At 37.5% G+C, this 10,594-nt stretch overlaps 1 non-coding gene across 1 annotated transcript; it reads right to left on the minus strand.

Moving 5' to 3' along the window:
* Nucleotides 1-343: 343 nt before the first annotated feature.
* Nucleotides 344-455, minus strand: LOC136059539 (U6 spliceosomal RNA). The gene has a single exon (XR_010623237.1). It is a non-coding gene; the product is annotated as a U6 spliceosomal RNA (small nuclear RNA).
* Between the last annotated feature and the right edge of the window lie 10,139 nt (nt 456-10,594).

The following is a 10,594-nucleotide window of genomic DNA, read 5'->3' on the forward strand; positions in this document are numbered from 1 at the left end:
TTTTCTGCATGATTTTCATCCCCTTTCATTACCAGTCGGTTTCCAAAACTGAATTTCAGTGTTCCTGATGAATTTCTATTCAGTGTTTCTATTTGTAGAAAAGAGATTCTAAAAGTATGTACCAAAAGTTATTCATACACGTCAGATTGTTTGGGTTACTTATATGTATTTCATGACACCTTGAATCTGTATGCTTCAGAACATAAAGATGGGTAGGATTAGATAAGAGTTCAGTTGGAAGGGACTTAAAGATCATCTAGTCAGACTGCCTGTCCACAAATTAGGATATATTATTGAGGGCATTATCCAAATGACTCTTAAACACTGGCAGGTGTGGGGCATTAAACACCTGCTGGGAAGCCTGAATTTCATGAATTTGTGTATCATTCTTACACAGGAGCTATGCTAATCTCTGTATCATTCCAATTTCAGTCTTTATGCTACTGATGGAGCACATACTGAAGTCAATCTTAAAAGCCTATTAAAGGTGCATTTTTAATTCTGACTGTATAAGTTTGTGCTTGATGCTGTTCAGTGAAATGCCACAAGGTGAGATATGGTGCTTAGGAGAATTTCAGAGCTTGTTCCAGGTTCATTTCTGCTGATAGACAAATGACTGCAAAAAATATATAAATGATAGATAGATAGATAGATAGATAGATAGATAGATAGATAGATAGATAGATAGATAGATAGATAGATAGAAAAAAACAACAACAGCTGAATTTCAGCCAGGAAGACTATCTCCTTTCCCATAATTTCAGACTAGAAACATATCAGCGTATATCACAAGATGCATATGTGTGTCACCCTCATTTTTATGATTTTCATGTCTGTACAAGACTCTTGTAATGTTCTCATAAATATACACAGATTTCTGAGAAGGAAGTGAAGGAAAGAGTTTGGCTTGGGGAACTGGGGCTGGATGAAGAACAAATCCAATATTCAAATCCATCTTCAATTGTAAATTGAATTGAAATGGCCTAGAGCCTCTTCCAGCTTCCACCCAGTCTCTCACCAGGAGGAAATTTACGTGACGTTGAATCAATTCATAGGAAGACTTTCAGAGCTGGCTTGCAAGTTCAGTGCAAAATGATTTATTTCAATGGATAGATGCAGAAAAGTTGCTGAGGATCTGAGAAGTAGCAGTGCTAGGCCTGCTTAATGAATGGCAACTAACAATGGGGATGCCGGAAAGTAGGAGTATTACTATCTGTGGGAACAAAATGTTGGTAAAGTTTTCACAGGGAGGATATGCTAAAAGCCAACAACAGCTACTCCTAATTTCATTATTTCTAATCACATCCATTTTTTTTTTCCTGCCACAGCTACAGCATAGACATTTGTGTTCTGCAGGGCTCTTAAGATTTTTTTTTTTTTTTGAAACTTCCAGAGCAAGTTGCAGCAATGTTTGAAAGATTTCATGACCAGTCATGGCAAGATTAGATGGTCAGTGGATCTGCACTGCAGATGGACTATATATTTATGTTCTGAAACTGCTAATGGGGTCTTGTGAGAAAAGCAACTTGTATGAAAATTTTTAATTATATCAGGGTAAAATGCTTGAGCTAATTAACTAGTCATGACAAATATTTTATTTTTCAAAGTAGCAGGTAGGGGACTTACTGTAAGTCCAAAGAATGTGCAGAGTATAGCTCAAAAGTAGGATTTTGTTTTCAGTAAATTTAGCTTATTTCACTACACACAAAGCATTTGACAGCAGATCAAAGTCTCTTCATATTTTATTCACCTTGATAGATATTGATTCTTATTTTTCACCGTCATTTTATTTCTATAGAATGACCATGATGAATTGAATAAGGTCAGGTGGAAGGAGCTCATCATTAGGTGGGCTGACCGAAATCAATAAAGCCATGGTTGCAGTCATCATCTGAAGCTACAGATTCCCTGTTTGATGTGCATTGCATGAGGCACTGGTTATAAATCCTATGGTGTTGTGTTGTTTTTCTTCTTTTTTCCTGGTCCTAGTGTGTGTGTGCCTGTGCGTGTCTCCTGTAAATGTTCACATTATATTCAAAATCTTTGTTTTGAAATTCTGGATTTCAAATTATGAACAGGATAACTCAGTTACACAAACAGTGGTGATATTTTAAAATGTATAGAAATGTAAGGAAGAAGCACGTAATTGCAAATATGAGCACGCATTTTTACTTCGTTCCTGAAGAAGAGGCAAAAATAGAAATGAGAAAGAAACAGGAGTTCATGGTAGTCAGTGGCAGCACTAGAAGTGTTGGGATTAATTGAAAAATGATAATTCATTTTACAAATAAGCTTCACATTTTTAGATGCATTAAGCTGGAACGTAATTGGAAGTATAGATATGGAGTATAGATAAATGTGAAATTTTTATAGTTAATGTACTGACCCTACAGAATGGAAATTTTGCCATAACTTAATTGGGGCTGACATTTTACACTGTGCATCATCACTAACAATTCAGGGATCGGATCCACAAGTGATGGCACCAGTTGGAGTCTTTCCATTGCTTTCACTGACCTCTGGATCAGACCTATGCTGCAGATGCATCCCCCTTCTGTCTGAAGGATAATTTCACACGCAGTTGTCAGAGACATCAGAAAAGCCTTAGGCAAGGTTGGAAAAGAGCATCTGTAACTGGACAGAGACCTTGAGATGTGAGTGGTATAATGATTTTTAACACCACCTTGATTTTTCTCAGACTTAAAATTTGAATAGATGTATTTCTTTATTGCTAACTTTTAACAGCCAACTTGTCTCAGAAAAAGTAAAACTTTTTCCTGTGGACTGAGCCAGCTCAAGATCTTTTGCATAAGTTGTATCCTACATAAATCCTATTAATGCTAAATGTGGGCTTTACTACTTTCCTTTCACATAGGAATTGTGTGTTTTCTGTGTGCGAGCACCAGTTTTGCTAAGAGTAGTTGAGCTCTTCTGTTTACTTAAACATGTTAAATACAAAGTATAAAATAATGTCTTGACATCCAAGAGGCTTTTCATACATGAACATCTAAGCGGGGCCCAGACACCTGGTGGCAATAGCACAAGGACACCCATTAACTCTCAGGACAGAGACAAGATACTCAGTTTTGACTGAATAAAGATTATTGTTAGTATATCTCAAAACTTAAGTGTTTATTCATTCCAGAAAATAAAAATTAAAAAATAAAAAACACCACTTTTTGGTGAGGATCATTGTGAAGCTCACTGCTGGAAGCAGCAATTTAAGTATTTTTAGGTCTACAAAACAAATGCTTTTAGTAGACAAGAAAAATTAAGATAGCAGCTATTACTGTGTACCCAGTCACTGTCACTCTTCCACTATGCAGTGGACACCTACATTCTTCAGCTGTGGCTTCAAACAGATAAAAGACATCAAAATAAGCTGCTTAGTTTTTTACAACAAAGTGACTTTTAAAATTCATTAACTCTTGTTCTTTCCAATAGGGCTTTTAATGCAGTCACCTTACAGTATTTAGCTATAAAATAAATTCTTGCTACTGTCCTCTAAATAGATTAGTTCACAAAGATAACATCCAAAAAAGTCATTTTAGTTGCTGCTGGGAAAAAAAAAAAAAGTTTAATTTCTTGTGTCTCCAAATGCTTCCCATCTCTCTGTAATTGTATAGCATTATCACTATTCACTATTCTGTCTATTCTCGCACAGAGAATTGAAACATCATTCGAGTTTCCTCTGAGGATGGATTAACAAGATCTGCTGTGACATGACTTGATTAATTAATGAGTCTGGAGTATTCTTTGGTCCTTATGTACTGTTCTTGAACTTCTTAGATGGGAAAATTCTAACCTTCAATATTTTAGAAGCCAACTGGGTAAAGCAAAATTCTTGTATGACCTTCACTAATAATAAAACTGAAAATCCATTATAGAGTCTACCTGAGTAGTTGTACATATTCAAGGTGATTTCACTCTTTCTTTTTTCATATTTATAGAATTAAAGTGCATGTGGTTGAAGCACAGAGTACAGAAAAGTTCTTCGCAGACTGTTTAAAATGTGTAGATAGCTCTGAAATTAATGCCTCTTATTTATTTCCATGGAAACAACAAGAGATGCAAAGAGCACAATAATAGTCTTTAGTAGAGCAAATTCTGAGCTACTAAATGTTATTTTTCAAAATAGTACTGCATTTTCATCAGCAGTGAGTAAGAGACAGCATGTTCCACTCATAAACAGCTACACCGGTGGAGCTGAACCACTCTCGCTACCACAGCTGCTGAATGCACCACCCGTCACCTCACTGTGCTCACATCCACTGTTTGGTCTCTGTTAAATTTTCAGCAAGCATCAATGAATGTCAGCAGGTGCCATTCTTTCTACATGGAGGAATTCCAGGACACACCTTTGCTTAATTAGCACTTCCATATTTGTAGCTGTTCTATCAGACTGCCTCTCTGCTGCCGTTTGTCACGCAGCCAAAAAAAAAAATGTGATGTAATATTGGGGAGAAGGTTCAACCTCTACTGTCACACCACCAAATCTGCCTCCGACATCATGGGCCAATATAATAAAATAGGAGGTATCACTTTCAGAACAGTCCTTGTAAGACTTGAAACCTCTCTGCTTTTATTTCAGTGGTCTTCAAAAAATGAAAATCTGCATTCTGTCATCTCACCCTGCATACACACCCCCTATGAAATGAAGAAGGTTCAAAGGGCAAATATAAGATTACATCTTGCACTTCCCATCCATTGACTCTGTTTTAAAAACTTGACCTGGTGTGGAGAGCCACCTTTGTAATATACATGTGAGATATACATTTAATGCAATGAAAGACCCATGAAATCACTTCCATTTTACAGATGACATGCTAATACCAGGAATGTCCAGATCCAAGCAGCAAAATAAGTTCCTCTAAAAAATCTGATTGAATTGGAAGTCTGAAACTTGGCTCCTACTAATTCTTAGTTCTTTAGTTTTTTTTTTTTTTTTTTTTTTACAGCATTGTATTGTGAACACTGTGAAACTAAATTGCCTCAGAACTATGGGAATTATTTCAAAACATCAAAATCACTGGTGTTGTGTGGATCTGCCATCATTGTTATTTTCCATAGTAGTTGACTAATAGTTTTAGCTAGGTAGAAGGGATTTTAACTGGAAAGAGAACAGAAATAGTTTAACAGCAAGGAATATCTGACTGCAAGCAAATGGAAGCAGGGTTGTTAATCATTCACAGGCCACAGATCAAAACCCTACTATGTAAGACTTTCTGGAGGCTGTATTGTGGGTAAGCAGTTTTCTCACTTTTTACAGTTATAACAGAGGACATGTAAAATAAATGATACTCTGAGCACTTTAAGCACTGACCTGTTCAGTGAAGAAGAAGCAGAAAGACCATGATGAAAATTATTATTTTCACTAGCTATATTTTTGAGCACAACTTGCTTGAATAAATGCATTCTGTTAAAGCCTCCCAGATTCTTGAAACCACAAACTCTAGAAACCACAGGCAGGAGAACCACCTTGTTTGTAATGCTTGAGAGGGCAGAGTTAACAAACAGGGTTCAAAGTGCTCTTGAACTGTCAACACCTGCAGAATTACAGCACTCATGCTATAGCTGTGCTGTTATATTAACCTTATGCATGAACTTCAAATCTCTGTCCATATAGCTTCTGAATAGAATTTGGAACTGTCCAAGTGGACCCTAGCAAAGGGAGGTTGAGTCATTGAAAGGTTGTGTACATATGCTTAGGAAAATTGCAAAAACTGATGTATCTTCAGGCACTTTGACAGAAGTAGTCAAGATGTGGGTTTGGAGACCTGATAATACTATAAATCAGATTGTTTGTGGAGCTTTGTTGGCTTTGTCATTAAGTCATCTCAGTGGAACCTCTCAGGATCTATAGTTTGCATGTTAGTGCTGAGGATGGTAGATAGTTTTCCAATTTTTCTTCCCTCCCTAGCCAAACAAAAATAAAGCCTTTGTGAACTTAAGCTCATGGACCTTACTGTTTTGTACACCTCCCAATAACTTGTTTCTCAGTATGTGAGTATAAATGTTATAAGTATCTTGTGCAGAAAAAAAGCAATCACAGTTGGAAATGAGATTTGTTACCTAATCAAACAAGGATTGAAATAATTGTTGATGTTGTATAGGAAGAAAGGCAATAACTATGAAACACTTCCTCCTCAGATATGTTTTGAAAAAAAATTAATAAGATTAACGTTGTGCTTGTCAGCTCTTTTTACCTTCACAGATGACAGACAGTATTAGTAAGAAGAACCAGGTGTAAGTTCTTTGTCTAATAGTATTAGACCTCTTCCATTCTACATCCAGACATGAAGTTTGTTTTAATGAAATTAGACCTGAATACATCCGACAATCCAAAGTCAGTATAACTTGGAAATAAGTTATTCTGGGTGACAGAGAACAGCTATAAAATACAAGTTATGTCTAGTGAGATGGAAGAATTGAATTATTAGCCACTAACAGCCAGCAGTACTACTGATCTCAGAAGAATAATGATAATGGCAGACGTAGCATCAGTGAGTAAGGGGGATTGCATGAACCTTTATAACATCGTGGAAAATATGAAGTTGTTTTTTGTCCATCTTAAATTCAGGTTATGAGAATCACACACTGCTACTACTGGTCTTGACACCTCTACACATTTAAATAGTTCCATATCTGGGGGAAAAAAATAGTTCCTCAGAAAATGATGTTTCACACAGGCAAGACAAATATTGAGTTATTCAGTATTTATGTTAACTTTCACTTCAACTTCAAAGCATTTGCATGTGATTTTCCTTCTCTGATGTTTGGCTTGGATAAATTTCATAGAATGATAGAATGGCTTGGGTTGGAAGAGACCATACAAATCATCTAGTTCCTATTCCCTGCCATGGGCAGTGACTCTTTCCACCAGACCAAGTTGCCCAAAGTTTGGCATTGAATGCTTCCTACAGTGGGGCATCAACAGCTGCTGTGGGCAACCTGGTCCAGTGTCTCAACACTCCCGTAGTAAGTAATTTCTTCCAAATACCTAGCCTAAATCTATCCTCTTTCAGTTTAGAACCATTACTCCTTTTCCTATCTTTACAGTCCTGATAAACAGTCCCTCTCCAGCTTTCTTGTAGGTCCCCTTTAGGTACTGGAAAGCAGCTACAAAGTCTCCCTGGAGCCTTCTCTTTTCCAGGCTGAACAACCCTCTGTGTGATTTCTACTTCATAGTAATGAAGGGCAATCACTTCCCTTGCCCTGCTGGTCATACTTGCTTTGATGCAGCCAAGGATAAAGTTGGCCATCTAGGTGTACATTATTGGCTTGTGCTGATCCAACCAGTATCTCCAAGTTCTTCTCTAGACTACTTTCAATACATTTTCCACCTAAACTGAGATTATCAAGCCCACATCTCAAGTCTGTCAAGGTCCCTCTGGATGGCACTCTTTCCCTTCAGAGTGTTAGCTACACCACACAACTTGGTGTTGTCTGCACTTGATGGATACTGATTCACAAACTTTGTTCATCTGTTCCCTCAGATGCATCTCATCAGGTTCCGAGATGATCTGAAACCTGATTTTCTCCTACAGTAAACATTCATTCTTTCAGTTCCCACTTTTGCCTTCTACAGCTTGCTAGGGCACTTGCTGATGAGGCCTGAGTCAAAAAATTTGTTGAACACCTCAGCCTTCTCTATATCCCAAGGAACCAGATCTCCTGTTTCCTTACTAAGAGGGTCCACATTTAGATATGAAGAAGAAACGCTGCAGTTGCTCATAATTGTGAAAAGTGTAGTGTTGTGACTTTTGCATGGTAAATTGCAGTGGTTTTTGTTCTCCTCAAGAGATTAACAGCAAAATGTTATTGCACTGAGCTGTCCACCCAAAATGTCCCTCCCACAAATACAATTCAGCAGAATGAAACATCTGCTACTGCCTTAGCCATTCACCATTTGCAGTACGGTGATTTAGTTTTAATAGCTGAAGAAGGTAGGCCATCATTGCAATTTGAGCTGCTGAGACACTCACTTCTGCTGAGTCTGTTTCAGGGTTGGTAAACTTCAGTTAGGCAGAATAAGGAGCTCAGTTGCTGGGAAGGAAAACAGAAGCTGTAAGATGTGGCTCAGTGACTACAGTTCAGCAGGCCCTGTGTTTTGCCTGTAATTAGAGAAGATTTCTGTACCAAGGGGAAAGAAAGAAGCCAGAAGCTCAGGGCCCTTACTCAGCCTCTGTGATGTGAGGAATACAGTCATACAAGGTCAGCATGTACTTCTTGTTGTTAAGATGGTGTTTCCATGTTCCTTAATCTTTCTGCATTCTCACTGCTCCCATGTCTTTCTGCTAACCAGCAACAAGAGATCTCCACTTCTGCCTACTGATAACACTCTCAACAGACTCCACATCTCCCCTTTCTTTATTAACTTGCACTACAAGCACTTGCCTAATGAGTTTGTCAGTCATTCTTCTAACACAGGTGATTGACATGGAACACAAATTAGAAGACAAGCAAAAACTGAAAGGCACAATAACCCTGTCTTGATAATTCTCTGAATCCAATTGCTTTAGAAAATCTTGCTTGAGTAATGTTTTTGGATAATCTGGCATTTACAAGAATTAATGTATTCCTACTTGTTTTCCCAGCCTGTATTTAATTAGTCTCAAAAAGTAAGCCTTGTTGGCCAGTAGCTCCTACTACTGTTCCAATCAGAATCTATGGGTTCTGATCACTGGTTCGAAGTACTTGGAATGGTCCTTCCCACTTCAGCTCCAAGGGCGAATCTGAAAGAGATCTAATATACACATAAAATCCTGGTAAAATATCATGTACCAGTCCATCAAAGCATTGAACTCTAGTTCTCAGAACTTATTTTTTTATTTCCTAAAGCTGCTTCTGTAGGCTAATCACATATTCTGTTAGTATTTCATTCCCTGTCTTGGCAGAGTTTCCTGTTTGTACTATGTAAGGTCTTCCATACAATATTTCAAAGGGGCTTAACTCTTCTTTGGCTCTAGGTTTTGTTCTGATCCTCAGAAGTACCAAATGCAATGACTGTGGCCTAGATAATCCATCTTCTTGGCCCAGCTTTACAATCTGTAATTTAATTAAGTGATTCATCTTTTCTACCTCACCACTTGCCTCTGGTCAGTACAATGTATGCAATTGCTAATCTAGCCCCAATAGCTAGCTGACCTGTTAGACAACCTTTGCAGTAAAGTGAGTTCCTTGATCAGAGGATATTGTTGCAGGAACCCTAAACCTCGGTGTTACTTCCTGTATAAATACCTTGGCTTTGTTGGTCCTGCAGGGCAATGCTTCTTGCCACCCTGAAAAGGTATCAGCTAAAATTAATGTATAACAGAACCCCCCCTTTCTTGTCAATTCCAAAAAATCAGTTTGCCATTGTTGCCCTGGAAGGAATAGTACACTATTCCTGCTACTAGGATTGTACAGTTACTTTTTTCAAATACTTATAAGGAGTGTCTATCTAAAAATATATTTTATTATGTTCCCTTAGAACCAATTTCCATAAGATACTGAAGGGCACAACAGTGTGTCCAACTGGATATGCACCCATCTGTTAGCTTGCTTTCTTTCCTTCTAAACCATTAATTAGATACATATCCCCTCTAGAATACTTTGCAGGTTCTGACTCAGGTTCAGAGATTCAAAGTGTGCTGTCTAGAGTTAAAGCCAGTTCACCAATCTCTTTTCCTTCAACTGCCTGTTACAAAGAATCAAAATAATTTAGGATTTACAAGATATTAAGGAACTGAAAGATAAAACGTGAGCAAGATTATTTTAAAATGTTAATACAAACTGATGAAATAGTTATAGGTACCACTGACCACTTCATGATTCACTCAGACTGTAGGAGGGTAACCCTAAACAGAGCCTGAGATGAAACACAGTGCTGGTTGCTGAAGCTAAATATGAGATTCATAGTCCAGATCAGTACTAGTCACTGCTAAAGGACACTTGATTTATTTAGTTCTCCAATCTTTCTCTTTTCAGTCTCAGAACATGTGTCATCATCACCAGATAATTAGGCTAGTCATCTAAAATGGAGGACAGAGAAAAACTAAAAATGATGACAATGAAGCATGCAAAGAGATTTTTGCAGTTACCATTATCAAATCAGTAAGAAAAGAAGAAAAAGGAAGAGCAATAATCAGTCTTTTTATCATTTGTCAGTACCTAGAGAATGATCATGTGTAGTCTGCTCGTTATGATTGTAAGTGTGAATGTTAAGGAGTGAACTTTTCTCATGTTCTTAGATACTGGAAGGCCACTTGTCCTGTAGGTTAGTTATGCAGGCTAAAATGCTTTGGATTTGTACTGTAGTCGTGGTATTTAATCTGTGATTTTAGTGTACTAAATGATCTCAGTATATCAGTAGGAGTGATAAATCTACAGCTAAAACACAATTAAAAAAAATGCAAAATTTATAAGTCTTTGAAAAAAAAAAAAAAACCTGGAAAGAGTAGTGCCTTTCTGGCTGCATCATTTAGTCCTGATATAAATCTCTTCTTTTTTTCCTTCCTCCAAGAGCTCCCTGTACAGTCTCACATATTCAGAGTGGGAATACTAAGGAGGAAGCATGCTTTACCATTTTCCTGTCTTGAATACTGCACAGTAT

Source organism: Cyrtonyx montezumae, unplaced genomic scaffold (genome assembly GCF_038088225.1).
Source record: "Cyrtonyx montezumae isolate F1298 unplaced genomic scaffold, pur_monq_1.0 scaffold_8, whole genome shotgun sequence".
NCBI classification, from domain to species: Eukaryota; Metazoa; Chordata; class Aves; order Galliformes; family Odontophoridae; genus Cyrtonyx; species Cyrtonyx montezumae.